This window comes from Rhinoderma darwinii, chromosome 3 (genome assembly GCF_050947455.1).
Source record: "Rhinoderma darwinii isolate aRhiDar2 chromosome 3, aRhiDar2.hap1, whole genome shotgun sequence".
In the NCBI taxonomy this organism is placed as follows: Eukaryota; Metazoa; Chordata; class Amphibia; order Anura; family Rhinodermatidae; genus Rhinoderma; species Rhinoderma darwinii.
The window spans coordinates 395,406,398-395,417,468 of record NC_134689.1 but is presented as its reverse complement, the minus strand read 5'-3'; the positions used below and the strand labels follow the sequence as shown (position 1 = coordinate 395,417,468).

The 11,071-nt window shown below is 42.3% G+C and overlaps 3 non-coding genes across 3 annotated transcripts; all 3 read left to right on the top strand.

Moving 5' to 3' along the window:
* The first annotated feature begins 428 nt into the window (after positions 1–428).
* Positions 429–568, top strand: LOC142751262 (U4 spliceosomal RNA). Its single transcript, XR_012882816.1, has one exon. It is a non-coding gene; the product is annotated as a U4 spliceosomal RNA (small nuclear RNA).
* Positions 569–2,977: 2,409 nt separating this feature from the next.
* Positions 2,978–3,117, top strand: LOC142751272 (U4 spliceosomal RNA). Its single transcript, XR_012882826.1, has one exon. It is a non-coding gene; the product is annotated as a U4 spliceosomal RNA (small nuclear RNA).
* Positions 3,118–9,748: 6,631 nt separating this feature from the next.
* Positions 9,749–9,821, top strand: TRNAK-UUU (transfer RNA lysine (anticodon UUU)). Its single transcript has one exon. It is a non-coding gene; the product is annotated as a tRNA-Lys (tRNA).
* Positions 9,822–11,071: the final 1,250 nt, after the last annotated feature.

Sequence of the window (11,071 nt, the reverse complement as noted above, 5' to 3'; positions counted from 1 at the left end):
TTGTTTGGCGAATAACTTTATTGACAAAACCTACGCGTGACAAAGGCAAAAAACCCGCTAGCTCATAGAGCTTGAAGACTCTATAAGAACAAAACTCCCGGCATGCATTTCCTCACTTGCATACAAGCTGCGTCATAAAAGCAAGCTGGTTGCAATAATTCGGTAAATTGCATACTATTCTGGTTTTGGTCTTCGGTCAAATGGACGCGTATTGGTTAGTATAGAATGTATCGTGTATACAGTATAGGAGGCAATAAAACAAAAGCATAACAGCGTAATTTGGGAGCGGCTTCATTAGCATATATTTTCCCATGATCCATTGCGGGTGTGTGATTTTGTGCATTTTTAGGTACACCATGTAATTCTTTCCCTCTAAGCTGTCTCGATAGTGCTGAGTGTGTGACTGGAGCTGTGTTGCTGGGTTATCCAGCTTTGCGCAGTGGCAGTATCATAGCCAATGAGGTTTATCCGAGGCGTGATTATTGCTAATTGAAAACTTTTCCCAATACCCCGCTATGATGACTTGAAATATAGTCAGCATTGCAATTTTTGACAGTCTCTCTGGAGACTGACTCATAAGGTTGAACGCAAGAGGGTCGTGGAACGGCAAAGCGGTTGTAATCTGTTACTTTGTGTCATCACATCCGTCACTAATGGCAGCAGTGTCGATCTTGCCAGTTAATCACAACTTCTGCATCCTCACGAGTACAGGTTGACATTATTACAACACATAATTTTAGACGTATTAGCACGTCTATATGTGGTAAGTACACAACAATAAATATATAAACATAGAAAAAAATTGTTTCAATGGTCATAATTTTTTTTTTCTTATCTTTGTAGCCGTTTATGGGCATATATTTGGCAGATCGAGTATAATTTTTTTATAGGATCTATTTTGGGGTACATGTAATGTATTGTTTAAAGTGTAACTAAACGTTTGACAAACTTCTGACATGTCATAGTGACATGTCAGAAGTTTGGATTGGTGGGGGTCCGAGCACTGAGACCCCCACCAATCGCTAGAACGAAGCAGCTGAAGTGCTCGTGTGAGTGCTCAGCTGCTTCGTTTCTGTTCTGCTTTTTCCGGAAAGCCGATGTATCGGAGTACGAGCTCATAGACTTTCTATTGCGTCCGTTCACCAATACATTTATTTCCGGAAAAAGCCGAACAGACACAAAGCGGCTGAGCACTTCAGCTGCTTCGTTCTAGCGATTGGTGGGGGTCTCAGTGCTCAGACCCCCACCAATCCAAACGTCTGACATGTCACTATGACATGTCAGAAGTTTTCTGTAGGGAGAAAAAAAGAAATGCACGGCGCCACTTAGTGCAGATAAAAAAAAAACCGTGCTCACCTATAGCAGTTGTGTATAATTCAGACGCTGATGTACGCAGGCCCCATGCACACGACCGTAAAAAACCTCAGTTTTTGTGGACCGCAATCGCGGTCCGCAAAAATGGACCCATTCACTTTCATTGAACGCGGACACCTTTCTGTAGCACTACGGATGGGTGTCCGTGCCGTAGAAATGTTCCGAAAATTATGGAACATGTCCGTTCTTTTGCATTTTGCGTGCCGTGTTCCCATACTTTGTATGGGAGCACGGCCCGAAAATGCATTTATTGCCTTGTAAACATGTAGTACAGCAGCGCCGCTCTCTTTTTCTCCCCAGAATTTCTCTCCATGTCAGAAGTTTGTCAAACTTTTATCTACTTTTATCTTTATTACATTTGTATTGGGGGAATGAAAAAAAAAACAACTATTCTGCCATGTTTTTTAGGTCTATTTATAAAGTTGTTCACCATGTAGTATAAATAACGTGTATATTTTATTTTTCGTCCAGGTGGTAAAGATTGCGGCCATACCAAATACGTATAGTAGGGGGTTTCCTTTTATGGAGGAAAAAAGGGTTTTATTTTTTTAATTAAATTTAATTTTTTGTGCATTGTTTTTTTTCGATCCCTTATATAATACATTGCGATATTCCTGTATCTCCGATCCCGGTCGATCTCCCCTGTAATATTCCGCTGACACCTGCTGCTGATGGTGCAGACACAGCTCTTCGTGTCATACATTTATGGCTCTTTGCAAGAAGGGGTTAAAGGGGTTTTCTCGTCAATACAATTTATCACCTATCAACATGACGCTGGGGAGTCCACCGCTGGATACAGCGCTCAACTATGTCCGGCAATCCCATAGAAAATGAATGGAGCGGCGGTCGAGCACGTGCGGTGCCGCTCTATTCAATGTCTATGAGGCCGATGGAAATAAGTTGAGTGCTGTACACTGCGGTGTAAATATCCACAGCGGATTCTTCTGCTACCGGAAAATAACACCCCGTGTGACTGTACCCTAAATCAGCAGCCTTCATGCTCAGGATCAGTGGCGGTCAGATCCCCACCAAATATAAATCGATGGCGTATCCTAGCGATATGACATCACTTTATAAATAGGAGAATACCCCTTTAATTTATTGTTTATTTGGAGTACGATGACCAGACCAGTCACCAATGATGATAATCTCTGTACAGCGCTGCGAAATAGGTTGGTGCTATATAAGCTTTAGAAATAAATAGATGAAAAAAAAATAAAAATCTATATATATATATGCAGTACACTATATGAATGTTGCTGATGACCGATTGCTAATAAAGCTATTCTCAATCAAAAAGTTCACATGGCAGTGATAAATGACACTAGTAGCCAAATGCGCAAATAAAACATTATTGTGGACGTTTAAAATCTCAAACGCAGCCCGATCCTCTGTGTTCTTTTCCCCCCTCCCCCATCACGTGGTCTTTGGTTTCGTTCTCCTTTTATCCATTGTTCAAGATTGAGGGGAGGAGTTTATTAGCATATTGCCTCCCAGAATCCTTTGCTTTATGTGCTTCAACTCTTACTGTCGTGTGCGAGATGTCTCCGCAGCGTGAAAAGAGTTCAAGGTACGGAGGCTGCAGCTTCTCACATCTATCGGTAGCTTTGCGCAGTGGCAGTATCATAGCCAATGAGGTTTATCCGAGGCGTGATTATTGCTGATTGAAAACTTTTACCAATACCCCGCCAGGATGACTTGAAATATAGTCAGCATGGCAATTTTTGACAGTCTCTCTGGAGACTGAATCTTGCGGTAAAGAATAGAAAAATTGAGCTATAATGTCCTCACTGTTAGCTTTAACCACTTCTGGATCGCCTTATCTGGGCGGTCCTTGTGTAACTCTGCAGGGCCGTTTCAGTGCGTCATGCAGCGATAGCCTGTTTGCCGGTCTGAAGTGGCATTTAGCTCCGTGAGACAGCTGACATCACGGTGCTCTGCCCAGAGACCAATCAGTGATCACAATGATCACTATACTTTCCTCATCGTCGCGACGATCCCTTGTGTCAAACCCCCTCTAACTTGTCCTGTCCTCTATTTCTGTCTCTTTATACACTAAATATCTTCTATATACAATAACTATTAATTAGACAGATAGATATGACAATTAGAAGATAGATACATTGATAAATCAGATAGATATGACATAGATAGATGATAGAAATATATGACATTTATAGATATATGAGAGATAGTTTTGAGCTTGATAGATAGATCTAAATTGCAATTATTATTTTTTTGTGTTATACAAATAAAGATTATTATTTCTATCTATATCTTTCATATCATATGTATAGATGTATTGTACATTTTTAGGATGGGGCTACACAACGACTTTGGCCACACACACAAAGATCATTATCGAACCAGCTTTGGAAAAATTGCTCTCCAAACGCCAGTCTGCGCACCATTCATTGTAAGCTCCGCCTTGTGTGTAAGACATACACACATATTTGGTATCGTTAGAAGAAGTTGCCAAATATGTATTTAGGTGTGTTTACCCAGTGGCATGCACCAGATGTAAAAAAAAAAAAAATTACCTAAAATTACATTCGCACATTTTTTTTTACATTTATTTCCTGTTTTTCCTTATACATTTTTTAAAAAGTAAAATATATCTATTATTTTTTTTATACAATATGGAAGCCCAATATGTTCTGAGAAAAACAAGACCAAATACATGTAGATTAGAAGAGTAATAGAAGAACAATTTGCTTTTAAATTGGCAGATGGATAAAACTTGAAATTGGGCCTCGTCACTGGCCTGGAAGTGGTTAAAGAGGTTCTGTCACCAGATTATAAGTGCCCTATCTACTATATAATGTGACCGGCGCTGTAATGTAGATAACAACAGAGGTTTTTATTTTGAAAAACAATCAATTTTGAGCAAGTTATGAGCTAGTTTAGATTTATGCTAATGAGTTTCTTAATAGACAACTGGGCGTTGTACAGAGAAGTGTATGACGCTGACCAATCAGCGTCATACACTTCCCTCCATTCATTTTTAGCAGTACTCGCAACTCAACTTGATCACGCTGTGCTGTCACTTAGGCTGGATTCACACGAGCACATTACGTCCGTAATGGATGGAACGTATTTTGGCCGCAAGTCCCGGACCGAACACACTGCAGGGAGCCGGGCTAGTTATGTACGATGCTAGGAGTCCCTGCCTCGCTGCAGGACAACTGTCCCGTACTGTAATCATGTTTTCAGTACGGGACAGTAGTTCCACGGAGAGGCAGGGACTCCTAGCATCGTACATAAGTATGATGTTAGGAGCCCGGCTCCCTGCAGTGTGTTCGGTCCGGGATTAGCGGCCGAAATACGTTCCGTCCATTACGGACGTAATGTGCTCGTGTGAATCCAGCCATACTCCCACGTTAACTTTACTGAAGTGCCTTGAGAGTGAATAGACGTCACCTCCAGCCAGGACGCGATGTCTATTCATCACTCCTGACACTTAAAAAAAAAAAAAAGTTTCTGTGGGACTTACTCACACAGCATGGCTGATTTCACGAGATCACGTGTGCTGTCATTCACAGAAACTTTACCGAAGTTTACAGTGCGTCCTGGCTGGAGGTGACCTCTATTCACGCTCAAGAAACTTCGGTAAAGTTACTTTGGGAATATGTGACAGCACAGCGTGATCTCGCGAGATCACGCTGTGTTTTGCGAGTACTGCTAAAAATGAATGGAGAGAAGTGTATGACGCTGATTGGTCACTGATTGGTAGCGTCATACACTCCTCTTTACATCGCCCAGTTCGGCATTAAGAAACTAATTAGCATAAATCTAAAATTGTGCATAACTTGCTCAAAATTGATTGTTTTTTCAAAATAAAAACCACTGCTGTTATCTACATTACAGCGCCGATCACATTATGTAGTAGATAGGGCACTATTTCACTGATTGCGGGAGTAGACCCTGAATCCTGCTGTTCATACACGTATGGCCGGCTCTTCATCTGAGTACAAAGGGCTTTTGAGCCTCTTCGAGACTGAGCCATTTATTTTTTTTATTTTTTTTTTTCTGTTTTTCACTCCCCGCTTTTCAAGATCCATAACCAGGAGGTGGTGTTCGGTCATTCTCCCGTCGCTTGTGTGAAGGAACTACGGGAGTCTCATGAGATCACGCTGTGCTGTGGATTAAGATGGACATGAATGAAGAGAAGTGTATGACACTGATTGGTCAGCGGCATACACTTCTCTTTACTACGCCCACTTGGTATTTAAGAAGAAATTTGTATAAGGCTGGGTTCACACGAGCATGTTACGTCCGTAAAGGATGGAACGTATTTCAGCCGCAAGTCCCGGACTCAACACACTGCAGGGAGCCGGGCTCCTAGCATCATAGTTATGTACGATGCTAGGAGTCCCTGCCTCGCTGCAGGACAACTGTCCTGTACTATAATCATGTTTTCAGTACGGGACAGTAGTTCCACGGAGAGGCAGGGACTCCTAGCATCGTACATAACTATGACGCTAGGAGCCCGGCTCCCTGCAGTGTGTTCGGTCCTTTACGGACGTAACATGCTCGTGTGAACCCAGCCTCACACTTAAAATACTCATGGGGCCTCGTTCTGACATTCCGTCGGTGCTCTCCGTCAGAACGGGACCCTGAACAGACACAAACTGAGTTTGTAGTTTTGCCGGAAGCAATAGCATAGTCGACTACGCTATTGCTTCCGTAAAAACGATGGGTCCGGTGCACAACAGAGACAAACGGAAACCATGGGCACTGGATCCGTCACCATTGAAGTCAATGGAAATGGAAACCTCTGGTTTCTGTTTGTGTCTGTTCAGGGTACAGCTCAGACGGAATGTCAGAACGGGACCCTAACTTTGTAAAAAATAAACTTTGTTTTTTTAAAAAAAACAATACATTACTTATCTACATTAAAGCGCCTATCAGATTAGGTAGAAGATAGGGCAGTTATAAACTGGTGACAGAGCCTCTTTAAATACCATATAATGTACTCGGAAACTGAAAAAAAAATAATTTGTGGGCTGAAATTGGAAAAAATTGCACTAGGGCTCCTTTCCGTCAGGACGGAGCCCAGACAGACACAAACGGAAACTATAGGTTTCCGTTTCCATCACCATTGATTTTAATGGTGGCGGATCCATTGCCAATGGTTTCCGTTTGTCTCCGTTGCGCAAGGGTTCCGTCGTTTTGACGGAATCAATAGCGCAGTCGAATACGGTATTGTTTTCGTCAAAACAACGGAACCCATTAGCACTGGATTCGTCGCCATTGAAATCAATGGTGATGGAAACTTAAACCTATGTTTTCCGTTTGTGTCCGTCAGGGCTCCGTCGGAATGGAACCCTAGCGCAGATGTGAACAAAGGCTTACTCCATTGTTTTTTGGGTTTTGTTTTTACAGCTTTCACCGTGCGGTAAAATGAACAACTTAACTTTATTATGCGGCTCAATATGATTCCGGTGATACCAAATTCATGTGTTTTTTTAAAAATATATTTTACTACTTTTTAAAAAAAATTACTTTTTGTTAAGAAAAAGTATTTTGTGTCAACACATTCTTGGAGCCTTAACATGTTTATTTTTCAGTGGATTGAGCTGTGTGAGAGCTTATTTTTTGCGGGACGAGCAGTAGTTTTTATTAGTACAATGTTTTGGTATATACAACTTTTTGAAAACTTTTTGTTACATTTTTGGCACCGTTAAGTTGACCAAAAAAACAGCAATTTTGGCAGTTTGAATTTTTTACGTTGTTCACCACGCCAGTTAAATAACGATATATTGTAATAGTTCAGACTTTTACGGACGCAGCGATACAAATTTTTTACATTACTTTGACGTAAAAAGTTTTCTCTTTTTGAACTTCACTACTAATACCTGTATTTAACACATTTTATTAGTCCCTTTAGGGTACAATATAATGTATTGCAGTATATTGTCATTTTTACAGGCTCCTGTTAAGCCCTGCCACAGGCACGGCTTCACAGAGGTAGAGTGAAGGCAGACCTGGGGGCCTTCATTAGGCCCCTGGGCTGCTATGACAACCATCGGCACCCCACGATCCCGTAGACTGATGAGCTGTCAGTGTTGGCCGCCCCCTGTATTTAACGTCTCAGATGCTGCAGTCGCCATTGACCGCAGCATTTGAGGGATTAAACGGCCAGGAACAGCACGATCGCTGATCCTGGATGTTAGTCCCAGGTATCAGCTGTAAAACCCAGCTGACACCTGCAGCATATGGAGATGGGCTCAGCACGTGAGCCTGCTCTATACTTCTCCCCCCGCACCAGGACGTAATAGCCCGTCGTGGTGTACAAAGGGGTTAATGGGGTCCCAGCAATCCACAGGATAGCTGATAAATGCTGATTCTGGTACAACACCTTTTGGGTAGAATGGTACAAGGCAAAAACACTGCAGATTTTACACAACGGATTTTGTTGTGGAAAATCCACAGCGTAATACAGTAGCAGCAGAATGGATGAGATTTGAACAAAAAGCGGAAAAAATCAACCAAAAAAAACTTTTATAAATTGACCAGCGGTGCGGTTTTTGAAGCTGCAACATGTCAATTTGCTGCTTGAATCGTTGCACTTTTGAGGATTTTTCCCAATTAATAAAGTGGGGAGGTAAAACCCGCAGCAAAGCGATATTTGTTGTGACTTTCGCCTGCGTAAACGCTGCAATTCCACTGCAAAAATCGCAATTGATGAAAAAATAAAAGTTTATTTTTATTTGAAATTAATAAAAAAAAGCTTATACTTACCCCCTGCCGCGGTGCTAGCGATGCAATTCTCTGTTCAGAGTGCAGCCCGGCCTCTGGGGATGGCGTTTCATCCAATGTGACTGCGGCAGCAGTTACATGGACTACAGCGCTATCCCAAGAGGCCGGGCTACGCTCAGCACATAGAGCCGCATCGCCATGCCGCCCAAAAAAAATCGCACCACAATTTGGTGCACTTTTTAAGGCGGAATTCCCTGCGACTACCTAGGTGGATACGCTGTGTAGTTTTACGCAGCGTAGTTTGTTCCTACCATTAAAGGGAAGGTGTCATGATTTTTTTGTTAGCGAGAGCTAACGATAAACCTGCAACATAACTGTGCTGTACCAAACAACACTCTCTTACATAATGGTTAAAAAAAACCTTCATTTGACCCGAGAGCTGGAGTCCCAGAGCAGGGCAGAGCGCTATATAGGTTCTGCTCCGGGACTCTGTGGAATCTCCTGACATCACTGTCCATATATGGACAGTGTTGGCAGGGTCTACCCCAGAGCCAGAGTCCCGGGCAGAGCACTAGTATAGGCTCTGCTCCAGGACTCTGTGGAATTCCCTGACATCACTGTTCCTATATGTACAGAGTTGTCAGGGTCTTCCCCAGGGCCGGAGTCCCAGGCAGAGCTTTAGTATAGGCTCTGCTCCGGGACTCTGTGGAATCCCCTGACATCACTGTCCATATATGGACAGCGATGTCAGGGAATTCCACAGAGTCCCGGAGCAGAGCCTATACTAGTTAATTGTTCCAGAAAATCCCTTTAGGTCTAAACAAGCCATGTCCTTAAAAGTTTAAAGTCCAAGATAGGCTGGTCACTAAAGGGTTAAATGTAATGTATTTCTGGAGATGGGTTGTTGATCCAGTGAGTTGGGAAGAAAATTTCCCTCAGAAGGAAATTGGTAACTGACTCAAAGGAGTTTTTTTTTTTTTTTTTTTTTGCCTTGCTCTGGATCAGCTCATTCTTTTTTCACCCTTATCAATTGTATAAACCATTAACTTACAATGATGCCCTGCAGATCACCTGTGTGGAACTGAAAATTGTCTACTATATGGTCACTGCATGGTGGTATTATTGGTCTTTGTTTAGTTGTTTTTATTCAGTCACTATGTGGCAGTAATATGTGGTCATGGTATGGTGGTATTCAGTCACTATGTGGGCATAATGTGTGGTCATGGTATGGTGGTATTTAGTCACTATATGGTGGTAGTATGTGGTCATGGTATGGTGGTATTCAGTCACTATATGGTGGTAGTATGTCGTCATGGTATGGTGGTATTCAGTCACTATATGGTGGTAGTATGTGGTCATGCTATGATGGTATTCAGTCACTATTTGGTGGTGGTATGTGGTCATGGTATGGTGGTATTCAGTCACTATATGGTGGTAGTATGTGGTCATGCTATGATGGTATTCAGTCACTATTTGGTGGTGGTATGTGGTCATGGTATGGTGGTATTCAGTCACTATTTGGTGGTGGTATTATTTGATCTTTGTGGTATTATTCTGTTACTGTATTATTAGCGGTATACTATTATTTACATATTACAGTTTTTGTATTGTGTTTCCTCGGAGCAAGAACTATTGTGGTTGAATTACACATGTAGAAATAATCATCAACAGAGCCTGGATAGCTCAGTCGGTAGAGCATCAGACTTTTAATCTGAGGGTCCAGGGTTCAAGTCCCTGTTTGGGCGCTAGGCTTTTAGCTATAAAAAAAATAGAAAAAACATCCTGTGTCGAGGTAAAATACATATAAGAATAATACAAACTGCACTATTCTGCAATTACTTTGCTTCTATACTCGTCCAGGTTTTTGTTACTGTAAATTAGTCCCATTCATTCTAATGAGGGTGTTTTTGCAGCATGGCCATGGTTTACATACAATTCCCATTCACATGAATGGGACACTCACAGGAATTTCTACTGTATATATACTATATATGATGCCCTGCATCCCTTATGTTGAACCTTAATGTGTCCACTGTCTGGTGGCATTATTCATTATCAGTATGATGGTATTATTGGTCTTTTTTGTGGTTTTTATTCTATCACAGTATAAACATAATATTCAGTCACTATGTGGTGATAATGTGTGGACATGGTATGGTGGTATTTAGTCACTATATGTGATAATATGTGGACATGGTGGTGGTATTTAGTTACTATGTGGTGATAATATGTGGTCATGATATGGTGGTATTTAGTTACTAAGTGGTGATAATATGTGGTCATGGTATGGTGGTATTTAGTTACTATGTGGTGATAATATGTGGTCATGGTATGGTGGTATTTAGTTATTATGTAGTGATAATATGTGGTCATGGTATGGTGGTATTTAGTTACTATGTGGTGATAATATGTGGTCATGGTATGGTGGTATTCAGTTACTATGTGGTGATAATATGTGGTTATGGTGGTGGCATTCAGTTACTATGTGGTGATAATATGTAATCATGGTATGGTGGTATTTAGTTACTATGTGTAATGGCAGGAAGGAGGTGAAGGGAAAGTGAGCCCTAATCTACCCACCGCCCTGTCCCTGCCTACTTGCAACGACCCGCCCTAGGCGACGAGGTACAACTGGGCGGCGGTCCCTACGCTGGCTAAGTGCACAGGAAGACAAACAGGGAACACGCAAGGGAAGGGGCAGTAGCCACGGAACGCCACGAGGAAACGGGGCGGCGAACGAACAGTCAGGACCAGGACGAAGTGAGTACACCCGAGCGGGCACGGAGACAGAAGCAAGCCAGGGGCAAAGCAAAGCAGGTCAAGCAGAACTGCAGCAAGGCAGAAGCACGGCAGAAGCAGGCTGGAGCAAAGCAGCAGTGGGGCCAGGAATCCAAAAGAATTACAAGCACTGAGGGAGAGCACAGGGCAGGTAATAAAGGGCAGGGGGCGGAGCTAACTCCGACAGACCAGGCCGCGATAGGCTCTCCCACTCCTG